Source organism: Pongo pygmaeus, chromosome 14, assembly GCF_028885625.2.
Source record: "Pongo pygmaeus isolate AG05252 chromosome 14, NHGRI_mPonPyg2-v2.0_pri, whole genome shotgun sequence".
Lineage (NCBI taxonomy): Eukaryota > Metazoa > Chordata > Mammalia > Primates > Hominidae > Pongo > Pongo pygmaeus.
This window is the reverse complement of record NC_072387.2, coordinates 42750490-42770380: the sequence shown is the minus strand read 5'-3', so window position 1 is coordinate 42770380 and position 19891 is coordinate 42750490. Positions and strand designations below refer to the sequence as shown.

General features: G+C 35.7%; 1 long non-coding RNA gene across 1 annotated transcript in view; it reads right to left on the bottom strand.

The window, feature by feature from the left end:
* Window positions 1-5207: 5207 nt before the first annotated feature.
* The window catches only part of LOC134738049 (uncharacterized), a 98642-nt gene continuing 83958 nt past the window's right edge, over window positions 5208-19891 (bottom strand). Inside the window, exon 5 of the long non-coding RNA XR_010123539.1 lies at window positions 5208-7464. This is a non-coding gene — a long non-coding RNA (uncharacterized LOC134738049). The remainder of the gene's footprint in view (window positions 7465-19891) is intronic.

The window sequence follows — 19891 nt, the reverse complement described above, 5'->3', positions numbered from 1 at the left end:
GACACATGCACATGTATGTTTATTGCTATTTACAATAGCAAAGACATGGAACCAATCCAAATGCCCATCAGTGATAGACTGGATAAAGAAAATGTGGTACATATACACTGTGGAATATTATGCAGCCATAAAAAAGAATGAGATCGTGTCCTTTGCAGGGACATGGATGAAGCTGGAAGCCATCAACCTCAGCAAACTAACACAGGAACAGAAAACCAAACACCGCATGTTCTCACTCATAAGTGGGAGCTGAACATTGAGAACACATGGACACAAGGATGGGAACATCACACACTGGGGCCTGTTGGGGGGTTGAGGGGTGAGGGGAGTGAACTTAGAGGATAGGTCAGAAGGTACAGCAAACCACCATGGCACACGTATACCTATGTAACAAACCTGCACATTCTGCACATGTAGCCAGTTTGTTGTTGTTGTTGTTGTTGTTAGAAGAAATAAAGAAAATAAGAAAATGAAAGGATCTTTTTTGCAGGTTGGTGTTTTTGCCTTGTTGTTCTAATTAAAAGAAAAAAGAAAGGAAGCCCGAATCTGTAGGGACAAATACAGAGCACCAAAAAGGGTAACTATGAGGGAAAAGATTACAAATTGTTTTAAAATTATTAATTAAAAATCATTTTAAAAATTTAAAACTTTATACAAATGCACACACATATATACACTGGTATATATTTTTAAGAGATTATTTACAGTTTAAAGGAATATTATTAATGTATCCTGAGTTTTACAGTCTATATATATGTAAATTATAAAACAAAAAGCAAAAAGGGCAGGAAAGGGATATAGAATTGAACTGCTGAAAGATTCTAAATTTTTTATGAAGTCGTATAAAATTATTTGGACATAGACTGTGAAAAGTGAAAGTTGCATATTGTAGTCTCTACAGAAACCAGTAAATAAATAAAGTAACACAAAATGTTATATCTGGAAATTCCACGGAATATATAAAATGGGATATTAAAAATATTTCACTGGCCCAAAAGAAGGCAGAAGAGAGAGAATAAAAGACACAGAGCACTTGGAACAAATCTATATGAAATGTACCAATGATATCAATGATTAGATTAAATGTGAGTGGATTAAACTATAAAGCATTCTGCAAATATAAGCTTCACTAATGGTGAAAATAGTGGCTAAGATTTTTTTAGTGTTTATCACATGCCAGACATTCTGCTAATCCAATTAAATGTTTTAGTTTGTTTAATCCTCACAAGAACTCTGAGGTCTAAGCATTATTTGTACCCACATTTTGTGCATGCGAAAACTCAGACTGAGTAGAGTCATTTTTCCAGTGTTACACAGCTTAAAAGGCAGGGTTCAAACCCAGAAAGTATGATTGCTGAGATTATAACACTTACTTATTCTGAATGTGTTGTTGATAATGGATAATGATGATGATGATGATAATGATGATAAAAACAGTAATTACTGCCAGGCTGTCCCTTTGGTGCTTGAAAACTCATAAAAGGTAAAATATTTGACATGGTGATTCTTATTCTAGGAATGAGATTAGTCTTGAGGCCCATAATAAAAATATAAGGTGTTTAGCAAATATATTTCATCATGCAGTATGTACCAGTGTGTGTGTATGTGTGTATGTATGTGTGTGTGTGTGTCTTGGTTTGATTTATGATTTTTGTACTTAAGGATGTTGAAAAATGATACACATACAGTAGAAACCATATTTTGAGTATACATACGAGCACATAGTTTATCACTTTCAGCACAGTATTCAATAAGTTACATGAGATATTCATGTATTATAAAATAGGCCCAGTGTTAGATGATGCTGCCTAACTGTAGGCTAATATAAGTGTTCTGAGCACATTTAAGGTAGGCTAAGATAAGCTATGATGTTTGATAGATTAGTTGTGTTATATGCAATTTCAATTTATGATATTTTCAATTTATGAAAGGTTTATCAACATGTACTCCCATCATAAAGTGTCAAGGAGCATACACACACACACGTACAAATGTGCAGATACATTTATATACATATATATATATATATACTCATTGATCTTAATTCCACCTATTCAGGATCAGAATAATACTAGATTGTATACTTGAAATTTACTAACAGAGTAGATCTTAAATGTTCTCACCACACACACACACACACACACACACGATAACTATGTAGGGTAATTGCTATGTTAATTATATGAATTAGCTTGATTTAGGCAAGCATTTCATAATGTATCAATATCAGAACATCATAATGCACATTAAATATATATCACTTGTGTTTGTTAATTATACCATGACAAAACTGGTTAAAAAGGAAAAAAATTGTAGACCTAGAATTTTATATCCAATAAAATCAAGTTGAAAAGCTAAGGGAAAATAAACAATTTCATTCAGAAAAACGATGAAATAACACCTTGCCAGAAAAACTGGCAATGAGTATATATGATAATATATAATTTATATCTGACAATGAGTATATATGATAATATATAATTTATATCTGACACATATTATGATATATATTACATCACTATATATTATATACATAATTGATCATTATATATATTATATATATCATTATATATAATATATAATATATAATATATAATATAATAATATATAATATATTATATTATATATATTTATATATAAATATATATTATATATAAATATATAATATAATATATAACATGTTATATATATTACATTCATGATATATATATCATGAATATAATATATATAATGATATCATTATATATATTATATAGTATATATTATATATCTTACATATATAATATATAATATATCATATATTATATATGATATATAATGATAACATATATATAATGTTATCATTATATACATTATATTCATGATATATCATATATAATATATGATATATCATGAATATAATATATATAACATGTTATATATATTATATTATATATATTTATATATAAACATATATTATATATGAATATATTATATTATATTATATATTTATATAATATATTAGATTATATAATATATAAATATATTATATTATATTATATTATATTTATATATAATATATTAGATTATATATTATATATTATATATTAGATTATATATTATATATTATATATTATATAATATATTATACATTATATAATATATAATATATTATACATTATATATTATATATTATATAATATATAGTATATAATATATAATATATCATTATATATTATATATTATATATTATATAATATATAATATATATAATGATCAATTATATATATAATATATAGTGATGTAATATATATCACAATGTGTGTCAGATATAAATTATATATTATCATATATACTCATTGCCAGTTTTTCTGGCAATGATATATATAATGATATCATTATATATATTATATAATATATATCTGATATATATGATGTCATATATGATATATATATCATGTTATATATGATATATATGCTATATATCTAATATACAGTACATATCTAATATATATCATAATATATATCATAGATATCATATATGAATATGTAAAATTAAGATATATCATATATCATCATATATATGATATTTATGATATATTATATCTCATATATGATATATATGATATATCATATATGATATATACATATATAGTATATATTATATATCATGTATATCATATGTGATATATAGTATATATTATGACATATCATTATATATTTGCAGAATGCTTTATAGTTTATATATAGTTTATATATATAGTTCATATATACTATATATATCATGATATATATATTATATATCATAATGTATATGATATATCTTAATTTCACCTATTCAGAATCTGACACAGGCTAAGATACAATGCCATATACGAATAATTGTGAATAAAGGATTTTGCTAGAAGAATTGGTAAATGGCTCAGAGGCTTCTTTGGTTTCCTTTTCTGAGACATAGAGACATTGCTGCACATGTACCAGAATCACTGTCTGGGCTCTGCCCCTGTTCCATGGAGTCTGGTTCTAATTTTGTTGTAGCCTTTCAGTCACTGCTGTAGCTTTAAACCTTCCCTCCTGGTTCAGCAAGACTGTGGGCTATAGCCAGGCTGTAATCATCAGAGATGAAGGAGAAGCAGGCCTGGGTGTATGGCTCTGAGCTTCCCTATGTACATGAGGGCTAGGTGGGCTGCAGGGGGAAGTTCAAAATGAGTTGTCAAAGGCAGTAGGCAAAAAGAAATGTGAACAACAGAACACTTGCAGATATAGGGAAGAAGTGAGGAAAGTTCAGACATCTGATTCCTCTCAGGAACAGGAGAAAGGGGAATTCACTATTCAGAGTTCTTTAGAGAAACAGAAATAACAGCCAATTTTACATGTGTGTGTATATGTAAGGAGAAATGTATTTTAAAGAATTGGCTCACATGACTATAGAGGCTGAGAAGTCCCAAGATGTGTAGTTAGCAAGCTGGAGACCCAGGAGAGCTGATAGTGTAGTTCCAGTCTCAAAGCCAGCAGCCTTGCAACTGAAGAAGAGCCAATATCTCAGTCCAATCCAAAAGTAGGAAAAAAATAATGTCCTAGCTCACAAAGTCAGGTGGGAGTTTTCTCTTACTCAACCTTTTGTTATTTTCAAGCCTTAAACTAATTGAATAAGCCCCACCCATCTACATTAAGGAGGCCAATCAGCATGACTCAGTCTATTGACTCAAATATTAATCTCATTCAAAATACCCTCACAAATACATTCAGAATAATGTTTGACCAAATATCTGGGCATCCTTTAGCCCAATCAAGTTGACACAGAAAATTAACCATCACAGGGAGGAAAATTTTTGATGCCCTTGTGGCTTTGCCCTCAAATGAGAAAGTGAGGAAAGTTTGAAGTCATGTCTCCTAGACCTATATGGCTCTCTTGGTATTTTTTTTTTTTTAATTTTTTGAGTCAGGTTCTTGGTCTGTCACCCAGGCTGAAGTGCAATTGTGTCATCACAGCTCACTAGCTCATTGTAGCCTGGACTTCTTTGGCTCAGGTGATCCTCCCACCTCAGCCTCCCAAGTAGCTGGGACTATAGACACGTGCCACCACATCTGGCTAATTTTTTAATTTTTTGTAGAGATGGGGTCTTACTGTCTTGCCCAGTTTGGAATTGAACTCTCAGGCTCAAGCAATCCTCCTACCTCGGCCCTCCAAAGTGCTGGGATTACAAGCATGAGTCACCATGTCCAGCTTCTCTTAGCATTTTTATTAGTAACTCTTTGATCTACACAAATGAAGATATTTGATACATATAAATTATGAAGCATATTCACCCCTCCCAACAAATAACAAGTGTAAATGTCAACTCACTTATAGATATGCATTACTAAGCTCCTAATGTCATATTATGGGGGAAGAAAAACATCACCAGTAATTCTCATATTAAGCTTTGAAGGCCACAAAAATTTGATTTAGGTTTTGGGATCTTTGATTTAGGTTGCAGGATCAGAATTCCCAGAAGATAATAAAATATTTGTTTAGATACCTTAGAGACAAGCTTAGAGCAGTTTCCTGGAAACCAGGAGTTCACAGCATCAGTTATCACCTCTCTGGTAACTCCATGGACAGTCATGCGATGCCATAGGGTCTCCTTCTTGTACCACTGAGTGGAAAATGTGCCTACTCACGTGATTTTATTGATCAAAGCTAGCCTCAGTCGTCTATTAATAAATGTAAAGTGTTGGAGCAGTGCTAGGCTACATAGTCAACACTTTCTAAATGCTTACTCTTACTATCATTATTTTGCTTGAATACAAATATCAGGCAGAGGAAAAAGGTCCTTGCCAAGGGTCTTTATCCAGGATCTACATTTCTCTACAGAGGAAAGACCATCAGAAAATATGTAATGTGCCCTTATTTCAGGTAGCTGCATGGTGGGGGTGGCTGGGAAGAGAGGAAGACCACATTGTGAAGATATCTGCAGTAGTAGTGTACAGTTTCCCAGGAAAGCCATGGGGATTTAGAGCAAGGTGCTCTGCCACCTTTGTGCAGTTACAGCAGGTTTTCAGAGCAGCACACAAGCTGGTGACCAGACACTCAATAAAATATTTGCTGGAAAAAAAAAATGAATGAGTTGAATTTTGGAAACTTCCAAAGTGTAAACTGCAAGTATTTAAAGTTTCTTACTTTCTCCCACACTCGCCACGTCAACTCAAACTTAAGGCACTTGGAACTTGAGAAGGGATCCAGAAGTTTGAAATGTAGGTCCATTAAGAATTATATTTAAGTACGAGATAAGAGAGTCAGGGCTGATTTTCCTGCAACAGTGAAAATGTCCATCATATCATATTTGTGATACACAAATATGTGGATAAGCTAGAATATTTGAAGATTCTCTGGTTTTGAAATGTTGCTGCTAAGCGATGCCACTTTCTTTTAGCAATGTGATTTTAGAAGTCTCTTCCCCACTCTCATTTCACCTCACAAATACCTCTGAAAGTTACTAGGAGAGACTGCTTTAGAAAATACCCTTCTCAAATGGTGATAGTATACTAAGTTGCCTTATATTTTCACCCCTTTATAATTTTTAGAGCAGAATTTTGCAAATAAACTGTGAAAACATTCATGAAAGATTGAATTGGAATTATTTCTGAAATGGATAGACAAGCCGAGTATTAAGGCATTTATCAGTTATCTCTTGCCTTGTAACGCACCATGTCATTTATTCAGCACACAAGTGTGTAGCTCAGTACCTTGGAGCTGAACTCAACTGGGCAATTCTTCTGCTCTGGGCCTGGCCTGGCTGTTCCTAACTGGGTTTATTGCTGAGACTGATGAGTTGTCTAGAGCTGGCTGGTTTATGAAGGCTTCAGATGGGATGGCTGGGATGATAAGGGCCTCTCTATGTGGTCTCTCATTTTAGAGGAGTTTATTCCAGGCTTATTCACATGAGAGTCACGGAGTTCCAAGAGAAACAAGTAAGTAAGCCCCAACCCACAAGCCCTTTTCAAATCTCTGCTTGAATCGTATTTGCTACCATCCCAGCTCCGAGTCAGTGTGGAAAGGATTACCTAAGGGTGTGGATACGGGGAGATGTGGACAAATCGGGGGCCATTACTGCAATAACCTGTTTCGAAGTGTGGTCTAAGACATATGGAGAGCCAGAAGGCCCAGGTTTGTCACTGCAAAGGCTTCCCATCAGAAGCAGAATTATGACGCAGGAGCCTGTCCTTCCAGGGACTCAGATATGCCTGGTACCGTACATCCACCCCCACAGCCCCCTTCCGCCCCTCCACTCCTGAGTCTCTTCTTTAGCTTCGTCACTGCCTGCTTTCAGATATTTTTCTCTTCAGGCAGCCCCACAAGTGCCTGGCAAGGATGCCAAATGAGCTGGACTTCCGCGGCGACGTGACTGTCCACAAACACAGCCTGGAGCATGCACAATGCAGCGGTGTCCACGGCACAATGCAAATGCCGGAATGTGCTGTGGGGTTGGACAGAGGTCATTGCTGCAGAAACAAAATGCAGTTTTAGATTAGCATTCTAGGCTATAGATAGCTTTGCTTAATTAGAGGAATAAGCAAATAAGTATCCTGAGCAGCTTCTGGATTGTCTCAACAGAGGAAAATGTATAAGTGAACAAGTTGCACGTAATTAAATAAAATTCACTGTGATCTGGTTGTCTGGCTTAGTTCACTCAATTTACATATAAGTAATCAAAGAAACAAAAGAGAAACAGAAGCATGGGTTGTCATTATAATTCTGATCAGTGACTTTGATCAAGGAAAGCTTTTTTACCAAACGGACACTGAGCTCCTGATTACCTATAGATTTATTTACAGGGAGAAATGAGCTCTCATTAATCTCATTACAATCTTGCTAGATTAAAAAATCAACTAATCAATGAAAAGTGCTGATTACACATGGTATAGTAGAGATAAAATAAAATTATATAGACCTTTTTCTCAAAGATCTGACATGTAAGCAGATCACATTGGTATAAAATGAGTAAACAGGAATAATACTGAAAGCAACAATAATAAAATGCAATATTCAACATTGACTAGATACTAGGGCTGTACCAGATGCTTTACATATATTATCTACTTTAATCTTTAAAGCTAATGATGAGGTGGTTATCGCCATCTTGAATTACCAAGGGTGAAAACTAGATCTCCAATAGGATCTGCAAGTACTCAAGGTCGTAGAGGTGAAAAAGTGTGTATTCTGGGCTCAAACTCAGGATTGTTTGACTCTAAGCTTTTAACTAGAGCATGCTTCCTCTTACAATAAATAGAGAGTACAAAGCAAATATTTCAGTGACTCATGTGAGTGCCAACCTTGATCCAAGCATGGATGCTGGGGATATAGAGAGTTGATCCTTAAGAAGCTCTAGTCTAGAGAGAAGGACAGACAGAAATGCAATACTGTATCATCATTGCAGTGTTATTCACCGTTGAGGGTGACACATATGGAAGACATGTGAGCAGAAACAAAGAGTAGCATAGACAAGTGAGTTTGTTTCTACTTCTGACTTCTACCCTGACTACTCCCTCCAGCCCTTTCTCTAACACAGACATGAGATCTCCTTCCAGGAAAAGGCTTGGGATGGTGAGCTGTGTTACCCAGGCATTAAACAGGACCAATCCCAGAGTTCTTACTGCTATTGAAGCCAGGAGAAAGAGGCAAGAGAAATTAAAATCAACCACTGTGACTATTTTTAAGATGCCTTCTAGTCTTACATTTATTTCAGTTTTAGAACTTTAATGACTCTTGCCTCATTTGATTCTTTTACTAACTTGTGATGTTATCAATACTTTGCAGATGAGAAAACAAATATAGGTTAAAATTTTCAAGGTAACTGTGTTACTGCATTGGGTGGCTTAAACAACAACGAAGAGCTATTTTCTCACAGTTCTGGAGGCTGAAAGTCTAAGATCAAGGTGTTGGTGGGGTGGGTTTCTCTGAGGCCCATTTCCTTGGCTTGTAGATAGGTGCCTTTTCCCTTGAGTCCTTACATGGTTTTCTCTCTGTTCCTGTGCATTCTGGTGCCTCTCTCTGTGTGTCCTGATCTCCTCTTCTTGTGATGACACCAGTCAGATCAGATTGGGACCCACCCTAACAGCCCCTTTTTAACTTAAACACCCTTTTAAAGGGCCTGTCTCCAAATACAGTCATTTACTGAGGTCCTGGGGGTTAGGACTTCAACATATGAATTGGGGGAGGGAGACATAATTCATCCCATGACAGTAATTCAGATATAGCATGTTGGAGCCAGAATATGAAACATTTCTGATTCCACCTGAAGTCATCTACCCACTTAAGCAAACCTCAGTTATTGTCTCTTCTCAGCCTTTCCTCAGGGCTTTCCTGTAACCTTGGTGTCTCTGAAAAGACTTAGACCACCTTTCCTTTCTATCTTTATGTAAAAATGTACCCATTTCATCGCACAGTTGAAATAATAATACCTTTTTTGATAAAGCCATCTGATTCTGCAGTTGGAAACTAGTCTTCCCTCATGGGAATTGCTGCTAGCATTTCCAGTCTCTTGAAGGACTTTCTACTTCTACTTTATAGAATAAATATATATTTTATCTCTCTTATTCTAAATTTATAAGCTCCCAATTATGTTTTCCTATGTCTTTTTGAGTGCATAGTGTGAGACATAGTCCTAGATGCTGATGTAAACCAGACACATGAGATTCCTCCTTTCTCTGCAATTTTTGTTCCACCTTGGAAATAAGCAATATATAAGTAAGTAAACTAGACTATTTTAAATAGTGGCAACTCATAAGAAGAAAATAAAACAGAGGAAAAAAATAAAGGATGACTGTGGGTGAGTTTGGGAGGATCCAGTTCCATTGGCCATGAGCTCTAGAGTTGAGTTTCAAGACGAATCTTAAATGATAAGAAAATGTCAGCCTCAAAAAGAGTGTTTCAGACAAAGAAAAGGCAATATGAATATCTTGAGGTGGGAAAAAATATTGGGGTTTTTAAGGACAGAAATGATGTAGCTGGAACAGATCAAGTGAGAAAGACAAAGACAAAATTTAGCAGGCACCAGACACCTAGGTCGTGGTGGGCCCCAAGAAGGGTGCTGAATTATGTTCTTTATGTCACGAGAGCACCTGTTGGATGAGATAGGTATTTACTAAATGTCTTTGGGCATTAATTAAATTAAGCCTGCTTAGGATTTGATTGTTCTGGTAAACTGGGTGAATGAATCTACATGAAAACAAAAGATTAATGGCTAATTGCACCATGTACTCATTGTTCAAGTTAAAAACTTTCGATTTTACCCAGTTTCAAGGATCAGGATCAAATAATTTCCCATGTCTTTTACAGGAAGTCTTGTTTTTCATTAGTGCTAAATCACTTAACATCATCATATTTTTACTAATGAGCTGAAGATTTTGAGATAGCAAAATCTTAAGATATTAATCCTCTTAAGATAGCAATAAAATATCTCCTAAATACCTGATGGCAACTAGTAGGCTCTCTCTCTAGTACAAGATGTGAGTGCATGACTTCATGCAACACTTTTTTATAACTGGAATAGCCGATGTGATTATCCATCTCTGGAATTGAAATAGCTTTGGTACTTGACGTGACCTTCATTTCAGGCTGGGCTGAAATTCTGTTAGGGAGGGGAATGCAGATGCAAAGTAGTATTTGGGGAAATAAATAGCAGCATCTTTTCTATTCTCTTAAACACAAGATAAAATATATTGTGCAGCAGGTGTAAAGTTCTCTATGCAGTACGAGTAAAGCTAGAGAAAAATAATTTCCACGTTGGAATTGAAATGATTCATCATTTTCCTCATGAATCTCATAGAAATGTTTTGCCCTGAATATCTTCTCTAAGCAAAGTTGCAGGGTTAGTAACAACTAAAATTCTTGAAAATGAAGCTCATTTGTTCTGAAAATTAGAAACATATCTTCATCCATTCACATTTCCTGAAAGGAAATTTGCACATTATCTATACTTCACTGTCCTTAGCACAGAAATCTTTTTTTAAGCCAACAAAAAAAAATTGAGTTGAGAGACAAAATACGTGAATGTTAAAAGACATTTGATTTTAAAATTTCATTTGAATTCCTTAAAAACACAGCTACTAAACCATATAAAATATTTTTCATTCTTTGCATCCTTTAATTTAATTACCTCATTTTTTAAATTCTACAATTTTATAATTCTATTTGGATGGAACTGAGGAAGAGTAGGGTGATCTCTTTTACTATAGGTGGTGCTGAAGGTGGACCCAACTAATTGATCACTATTTAAGTCTGCAGAGGCTCTTTCAGCAAGTAAAGATTGCTTCATATAAAAGAGAAACAAAAGGGAAATTAGAATGTCATAAAAATCCAATGAGATTGACAAATTAAGGGCATATGTGAATAATGGCTACAAATGGTGTTATTTTGGGTTGCTGTTTCATAAATCTTGCTATATTTAACAAGCCTGGCTCACTTCCCTCTTTTTTTCAATACCTTTCTCACGTCCAAACCAGCCCATTTGTTGGGACAACCTGGTTTCAATGTCCACATCTACCAATGTCCAATTACCTGCCACTGCACAGGTCCTTCCTTCTGCTACAATACTCCAGCCCATGAATGTAAGAGTAAAAGCTAGGTACTCATCAAAGAGTGTCAAAATGAAAACAAGAAAAAAAGAAAGGCAAAGCTTGCTGTGTCCCAAAGACTGTTAAGCTTGAAAGTACGATCCTGCACCATATGCAACTTTGGCACAGGGTATCAATGTTCAGCACCGTGTTCAGTCTACACAGGGGCTCATCATCCTGTAGTGTCTATAGCAGGTTAATCACAATGTGAATGTAGAATGAGTTCAAGTGATATTGAGTAACAGAAAGCACATAGTCTTGGGAAGGAACTAGGATTGGATTTAGGTTCTACCACTCACCAGATATACGGGACCAAGCAAGTCACTTAGCCCTTCGTGATCTCAATTATTTCATCTGTGAATGGTAATACTTCACAGAGCCCATCAGGGTACTGTGAAGATTTGATAAAGTTAAGTGTGTTAAAGTACCTAGACAGCATAATGATTCTTCCTTTTTTTTTCCTCTGTGGTAATTTTGTTCTTGGCCATGCCCAGAAAAAAAAGATTCTCTTCACCTACCTTCCAGAAAGAAATAAGAAACCTAGAGAAGATCTAGTGAAAAGCAGTCAAGAGAAAGAGGTGGTTCCTAAGGGGGTCAAATGTAAAAAAAAAAAAATTAAAACTTTTCTGACATTAAAGGTTGAGTATGGTGTGGTACATGATCTGAATTCAATAGCATAATACCGGAAAAACAGAATTTTGAAGCATTCCTTTAAACTTTAAGGAGATAATGCAGAAATAAATAAAATATACAAAGTTTACAGAAGTAAAACATGAATTTAGAAAACAGACCAAACAAAGAAATATGAGTAGGTTTGGGAAATGCCAAAACAAATAAATAAATGTTGAATCCATAATGAAGTGACATAATTATTAAAGCATAAGTTTCAAAAAGGTAACATCATGACTTTCATACAGATATAAAGTAAACATGTGTCAAATATATTCTTTAACACATTAAAGAGAGGACCAAGGGCCAGGCGTGGTTCCTTACATTTGTAATCCCAGCACTTTGAGAGGCCTAAATGGGAGGATCACTTGCCCCCAGGAGTTTGAGATGGGCCTGGGCAACATAAAGAGACCCCCATTTACAAAATATTTAAAAATTAGCCAGGCATGGTAGTGTGTGCCTGTAGTCCCAGCTACTCTGGAGGCTGAAGTGAGAGGATTGCTTGAGCCCAGGTGGTCCAGTCTGCAGTAAGCTGTGATTGGTGATTGCGCTACTGCACTCCAGCCTGGTGTCAGAGCAAGACCCTGTTTCAAAAAATTAAATTAAATTTAAAAATAAAGAGAGAACCAATACAATGTAAAATCCAGTCCAAAAGCATTGTAAAAGCTAGAATTTCTAAGGTAACTTTACTGCTATGTTTGATACAAAACTGATTAAAGTCTCAGAGAGCAATAAACATACTTTTGGGAATATTTGAACAGAAATTAGTTATATTTCTACTGGACAAAAATCTATCAGTTGACTCTTGTTTCTACGAGGTGTAAAATAATCCAACAATAGAAAATCAAGCCCAGAAAGAACATATGGTGATTTCTTTTGCTTCTAAGCTTCAGATAATTGTTTTTTAGATACTATAAATTAAGATCATCTGGGATTCCTCACTTATCTCTCAAAGTAGACTTTGTAGTCTGTGAGAAGAACAACTACCTCTTCCCACAAAAATACCTCTTGGTCCACTCTTAGTCCATGGGACTTCCCATGGTTTAAATGTGTTCCCCAAAAGCTCATGTGTTGGAAATTTACTTGCCATTATAACAGTATTAGGAGATAAGGCCTTTAAGAAATGATTAGGTCATAAGAGCTCCATTCTCATGGAGTAATTAAAGACATCATTGCCATACTGGGCTAGTTACCGTAGGAGTGGACCCTTGATAAAAGGATGAGTTTGATGCCATTTTCTGCCTATGTCTCAAGCTTGCTTGCCTTGTGATGCCTTCCACAGTGGGATGACCCTGGCCAGGTGTTGGCATTATGCTCTTGGACTTCACAGTCTCCAGAGCCATATGCCAAATACACTTCTGATCTTTATAAATTACCCAGTCTGTGGTATTCTATTATAGCCGCAGAAAACAGACTAAGAGACTACTAGTCACTATACTTGGCCGCATGGCTATGAACTCAGGTAATGGTGACAAAGCTGAAAACATCTGGTAAAAGTTATTTTAATTAGTTTTTTCTCATGCCTAGAAAAGTCTTTTGGGTATCAGAGGCCCATAACAATGTTATTTTAACTTGTTAGTTTGACAGGAGTGGGATCCCCTTTGAAACTTAAAAGTCAATCCCTTGAAAACTCATCAACATATAATTTATCTGAAAGAAACTATCAAAGTAGAGCAATGAATATGGGGCATATATGGAGAATATATGGATATGAATATAGGAATTTGGAGTTTAATGGTAATTTTGTTACATTATCACACAACTTATGAAAGAAAAATCATAGAAGGAAATAAAAAAGGAACAAAAAAAATCAAAGCTGGAATAAAAGGTTTCAAAAAGCTCCCAGAAAGCATAAGAACAAAATTCTTTCTCTCTATACAAGTCTGATAAGTACTAAAGCTGGGATTCACTACTGCTCTGATAATAATAAATTTTATTTATGTTGAAAATAAAAAATAAGCAGGCCTGTAATTTAAGTTGTGCAGAGACATAAAGAATATCATTTCTCACCGGAACATTCTAGGAAAGAAAGACTGACCGACAGCTAATAAAACTATATCTTAATTTGTCAGCCTTTTAAAATCATTTCTGTATTACATAAAACAGGCTAATTCTAAATGCTTACATTTTCGGGATCACACAGAATTCCTGGAACAATTAATTTACAGAGAAGAGAAACAGGATTTTTATTCATATAAATAACTCGAATTGACACTGGCCTTTTTACCTAAAGAAGTTATTGAAATGGCTAGAAATGGAAGACTCAACTGATTAAAGCCTCTCCACCTTTGTCACTCTGTGCCAACCAGTGGTGGTGCGCTCAACAGAATTTGGAAGGAGAGAGAACAGCATAGGGCAGAATGAGTTTTGAGCCCCATAGAAATTTGCCTCCATTCCCACTCCATCTGTGCATTGTGTGGGATCTCTCCCCATCGCATAAAGATGCTGAGCTAAAGACAGTAGAAATGTACTATGGGAAAATGCAGAAACAGCTTTCATGTCATGCTAAGCATTAACAAAACACTTCCGTTCCACAGTACACATCTTAAACTGAGAAAGATGAATAGTGTTAAGTTTATCTGAGGGCACTCAGCGATTCTTCAACTTCAGTGCACAAAGAAAGCTTCCTGGATGGAGGCAATGTGAGCTGATTGCTGGAATATGTCAATGTTTGGCTTTGGAGTCTGGGGAAGGATGTGTTGTGCAAATCGTTGGCCTCCTGGGAAACATAAGAAATACATTCAGGAGGCCAGCGAGTCCCAAGAGGACTCACGGTAGGCAAACAGTTTGGGTATTTCTCATGTGCACCTCAATGCAAACAATTTTGCTAATAGAAGCTGAAAAAAAGAAAAATGAAGCCAGTAATTTGTGTTTTATTATTAGTTTTTTTGTGTGTTTTATTATTAATCAGTATCCATTGTTTCTTAAAATTTGTAGGGAAACCTAGAAAAACATTCCATCCATTACTCTCTCTGTACCTATCCCCTTTCCACAAATCATGTTGAGGGCTCTGATTCCCTCCCCATCTTGATTAGGGGAGCCATTGTCCTGCGCCTGTGCTTCCAGCACAAAATGGACATGGGCCAAGGACAGGGAACAGGACAGGAGGCAGGATCTGGGGAGATGCCAAGCCCGTTGTAACCGTTCACCTCCCTTTTCCTCTCTCTCCTGTTAGACACACACACACACACACACACACACACACACACACACACATCAAGAAGCATTCTTCAGCCATTGATGTAGGACAACTTCCTGCTACCTCCATCAGAATCTACTCCTAATACTGGAAGGCCTGATTAAAACTCCAAACTGATCAAGAATTCTTGCTTAGTTTCCAAGCTAGAAATCCTGTTTAGTTAGAACATAGTTAACTCTAACCGAATGCATCCTTTTTACTGTTATAATAGAGAGCCTTTGGGTGTTTCAGTGAATGCTACACAGGATACAATTAATGGAAGGGCCTAGCTTGTGCCCCCTGCACCCTCTTGGCCATGTTGTATTAGAAGTCACTAAACCTTTTGATTTTCCTTATTTATTTTTCTGAAGCATGCTTAATACATTCTTCCTATTTATTTCTGAAGAATTTCAGAGAAATAAACTGGTAAAAAAAACACTGGAATGATTTCCAAATATTTGGGAAATATTTTACGTATTTCAAAAATACATTTCTCTAGACTCACATACTGATTTCCTAACTTGGGCTGTAATTTTACATATGTAAAGTGATGAGAAAAATTCTCTAGATTATAACCAAAGGCAATATCCATGGCACGATATGCAGGAAATCCTCAGTAGATCTGGGGTGAAGGCAAGAATCTTTGTTCTCAGACCATGGCCCAGCCATATGCTTGCCTCCTTCCCAAGCTGTGGTGATATGGTTTGGCTGTGTCCCCAACCAAATCTCATCTTGAGTTGTAGCTCCCATAATTCCCACGTGTCATGGGAGGGACCTGGTGGGAGATAAGTGAATCATGGGGGTGGTTTCCCACATACTGTTTTCGTGATAGTGAATAAGTCTCATGGGATCTGATGGCTTTATACGTGGGAGGACCCCTGCACACGCCCTCTTGCCTGCTGCCAGTAAGACATGACTTTGCTCCAGCTTCGCCATCCACAATGATTGTGAGGCCTCCCCAGCCATGTGAAAATGGGAATCAATTAAACCTCTTTCCTTTATAAATTACCCAGTCTCAGGTATATCTTTATTAGCAGCCTGAGAACAGACTAAAACATGTGGCAGAGAATAAAGATGGAATTTCAAACCTTAAACTTCTGTGCAGGGCCATTGAAAACTTACCCAGGTGGAGAAAGAAGTGTAGTTTTTGCTTTAGTGAAGTGAGGCATAACTCAGGGAGACCTGGAAAGAAAGGTAAGGCCTGTACACATGCTGGAGAAAAGTGGGCAGTGCCTGTACATCACCATGACTGCCATCCCACCCTGAGATGCTTGCAGGTAGGTCACCAGGACAACTGTTATTCTTAGAGATAATAGGTGTAGTTGAAAGTCCATAGACTTTGAAATCAAGTAAACCTAGGTTGAAATCTCAACTCTGCTACTGACAATCTGAGTGAACTTGTATAAGTTGAAGCCTCTCTGAGTGTTAATTGTATCTTGGGGTAGCAGAACCCTTATTCCATGAAAACATAAAAGAGAGAAGAAAATAAGTCCCAGGTAGTTCACCTAAGTGGGCATCTCTTCCACTGGAATAAAAAAGTAGAAGCAAGTACTACACTAAGTATCAAGACACCTTGCCACTGAACATGGCACTCCTGAAGGAGCAAGTCACTCCAACTCTCTAGATTTCCACTTCACCATCTAAAAAACAATCAACTCTATGATTCTATGGATGAAACACCTCCACTCCACACAGAGTCTTTGTATGTTAGTGGCAAAAAGGTCTTTGAATGTTAAAAGGTATTTCAGTGTTAGCATTTATTCCTGGTCTTGTTTCACTTTGGTTTGAGCCTGGAGAGGGGAGTAAGGACTGTTGTAGAGAGAGGGTTTTCTTATCTATGGAAGAAGAGCACAATCTCACTTTCTGTTTAGCAAAAGAAGAGTGTGATTGCTAAGCCATGGATTCCAGTCATCCCTGAGCTCTCCTGCCCTGGGAACGTTGTTCATTAGAGTTCAGTAAGGCAGCCCAATATCACTACGCTTCAGAAGTATGTCATGATAAATAGTGCCACCTCCAGCATCTTTATTTAGCCTTGAGGACTTTTCATATTAAAACTCTTATAGAGTGACATAGTTAGAATATTCTTTAGTGACATTTCTCCTGCAAGCTTGGATAATGCATATGCTTACAGAAGAATAAATGAAAGCAGGGGGCTGGTGAGTCAGCAGTATCCCTTAACAATGTACTGTGTGACTTTGCAGAAACTCATAGGAGTAGTTTTCTTTCTATGGAACTTCTTTGCTTTTCCTTGATCATTGTACTCTATTAAATCAGAACATTGTACTCTATTAAATCAGAACCCAAGGGTATAGTAATTAATCCTTCAAAGACAAGAGACCTTTCACAATGTTACAATCCATTTCTTACTTTTGTACATAATTCATTCCTGAAAATATGTATATATGAATGTTGAATATAAAAAGTAGATATTCTCATGAGTGATGTTTCCATACCTGTAACTCTAAAAATATAAGAAAATCCCCAAGTGTCATACAATATTACATGATTATTTAAAATATAACTAATAAATCGAATGTTAACATCCACAATATAAATTAACTTCCCAAAGTTAATAAGAGGTGAGATTTAGGAAACATACCAGCCCTCATTTTGCCAGAATAATGAATACATTTTCTTATGCTGAAAAATGTTGCTAAAAAGGTTGAATACTGGTCTTATATTTTGTATCAAGCAGAATCTTGATCAACATTTCAATGGAAATTTACTCTGTGTCTGGATCATAGAAATTTTATATAGCTTGGTTTTAACTTATCATTTTTATGACATTTGATAATATGTTTCCACAATCATATGTTTCATGTGCGTCTTTTAGGTTTTGTGAGTTCCCTTCACTAAAGAACAACTGGTCAGGTAGTTGAACTCAAATGAACACTGACTCTAAACATGGGCTACTCTCAGTATCCCCTGATGACTCCTCTTCTGGAATAGTACCAACCTGAGACAGTCACTGTTAAATATTTAGGAATTATGTGACCTGATTGACATCACAATGACAACTTGAAATCAACCACAGTGAGAATATTTACACCATGGGAGCTGGTAAATACTACAAATCAAGGTGTCCTTCCCATCCTCAGAGAATTGCTTGTTGAGCATTTACCCGCATACAACTGGTAAGTCCATTTATCAGACACGACTAGGATTAGGGACTGGTCTGTTAATAAACACAGTTGATTAAAGTGGTGAAAAATAGCTTGAAATGAAAACCTACATTAACTTGCCAATCTTTTGGTATAGAGCCAAGGCTTTTCGTTGAATGAATTCACTTTGTTCCTAAATCATATCTATATTGCACCGCCACCAACCATTTCCAGTTTCTGTTTCTTTAAAGAGCAGCCGGAACTTAAAAATACTTGTGAAGGAAACTGCATGCCAAATACTTCTAGATTATCTTTCCAGTTTTTTACAGTTGTGTCGCTTTCACCTAATTTGATATTATTTTAGTGACTTGTCTATATTCTTTTCAAAATATTCCATTTATTTGTTATACAAATAATACTATTTTTAACACTCACAGATTACAAATTGCATAATATTTGATTAAATTATGTAATTATAATGATAAGGAACATTGACATAAATAGGTTTGTGAACAAACACCACTGATTCTTGATATGCAGAATTTTAGATATAGCACAGGCCAGCCTCAGCCCTAAACATCAGTCATATTACATCAGTCATTACAATTCCAGTCAGCATAGAGAGTGATGATTAATCTCATTAAGTAATTAAGCAGAGTTTAGTTGAAATTTCTACTGTATTATCATTATAAGCATTTTATTTTTCTGGTATTTAATCCCTTAAAAAATAAAAACGACAAACATAAAATATATTTGAAATATTGTGTACAAAATGACATATTTAAAAAGCCTTATACGAACGCTGATATAATCAAATTGAATCAAAGGCCACAAGATAACATGAAGTGTTTGTTATTTGATTCAAAGAAGCCAGAGTCTGACATAAAGAAGGCCAGAAATTGGCATAGGAAATACAAATTATGAGTGTTGAGGTATCATTGTCACTATCACAGCAAAAACAACTACCATGATAATAACTAAGGTTTATTGAGCTCTTCTTATGTGTCAGCACTGTTATTCTAAAGAGATTTACATACACTTTGTCCGTTATGGTTTAGGTGAGGAAACCTGAACACAGAAAGGTGATGTAAATTGCCTAGGAACACATGGCTGGTAGGGATTTGTGCTAGGTTTTAACTAAGATAGCTCTGACTCCAGAGCCCAGGATCTCACAATACTATGTGCTACAAGCTGTAGGCACCAATGGGTGTCAGCGGTCTCTAAATTCTCTACTATGTCTTTCAGGTGTGTTTATCTGAGGCTTGTTCTCTGACCACACTTGTGCTAGATGTTCCCATTCACTTGTGACTAAGGGAAGATGGGAGGGAAACAGGAAACGAGGAGGCAAAAATCTCTCAAATTTATG